A 554-nucleotide genomic window follows, 5' to 3' on the forward strand; every position below is an offset into this window, starting at 1 on the left:
CGATTCAACGTCGTCTGCGATGGCAGAGCAGTGCTGGTGGGTGCCACAGGAACCGCAAGAGCTGCAGAGCAGCATCCTCCAGGGGCCTGTGGGAGTGACAGAAGCCAGAGCCGCACGGTCACCGGAGGTCCCAGGGCTGTGGGATGCCAGCCGTGGGGTGGTGCGTGCCACTCCCACTGCGGTGGCTGGCTCTGAGCTACCAGTGCACAGCTTGTGCCGTGCTGAGCTCAGCATCACGGCCAGCCCCCATCCCAGCTGGAAGGAGGGGATGAAGGCGCCAGGTCGCCGTGACTTTGGGGTCAGAGCACACTCACCCTGTGTTCTCAGAATAGTTCTGTCCTATCGGGCAAAGACACGGGCTGGCATCACATGAGCTGTGCCGCTGATACAGCTCATGGAAGGCTCCCTCTTCCACCTCCCAGGCTGCATCCCTGTGGGAGGGAGCCGGGGACAGCTGAGTGCGGTGCGGGCGGAGGTGGAGGGGGGGAGGCTGGGTGGTGGGCAGGGCAGTGGGTGCTGACCTGTCTGGGATTTTGATGCCGAGGCGGAACATC

Source organism: Meleagris gallopavo, chromosome 21 (genome assembly GCF_000146605.3).
Source record: "Meleagris gallopavo isolate NT-WF06-2002-E0010 breed Aviagen turkey brand Nicholas breeding stock chromosome 21, Turkey_5.1, whole genome shotgun sequence".
NCBI classification, from domain to species: domain Eukaryota; kingdom Metazoa; phylum Chordata; class Aves; order Galliformes; family Phasianidae; genus Meleagris; species Meleagris gallopavo.